Here is a 369-nt window from a genome sequence, read left to right as displayed (position 1 = left end):
AGCCTTCGGGCTTGCGCTGACACCCTGGGCAGCCACAGACCGATCCCGGGCAAGTCAACCCGCCGGGGCAAAGGTCTGCGAGGCTTCCCCGGCCCCGGGGTTCTCGGTACCGGGCCTTCCATCTGCCGCACTCCCGCTGCCCCAGCGCCCGCTCCCGCCGCGGGCGATGCTCGGAGGCGGTGGGGCCGGAGGCGGTGGGCTCCCCCCTTCCACCCGTGTTGGCGGGGGGTGCGGTGGGTGTCACACTACACGCCCCACAGCGCCGGGGCGACGCGTCCCCGTCGCCGTCCCCGCCCCCCCGCCGCGCCGTCCCGCCCCGCCGCGCTGAGTGGGCCCCGCGGCGCGGCGCGGAGCGGCGGGGCGGGACGG

Source organism: Chroicocephalus ridibundus, chromosome 3, assembly GCF_963924245.1.
Source record: "Chroicocephalus ridibundus chromosome 3, bChrRid1.1, whole genome shotgun sequence".
NCBI classification, from domain to species: Eukaryota; Metazoa; Chordata; class Aves; order Charadriiformes; family Laridae; genus Chroicocephalus; species Chroicocephalus ridibundus.
The sequence above is the reverse complement of the archived record's forward strand: the minus strand, read 5'-3'. Positions refer to the sequence as shown.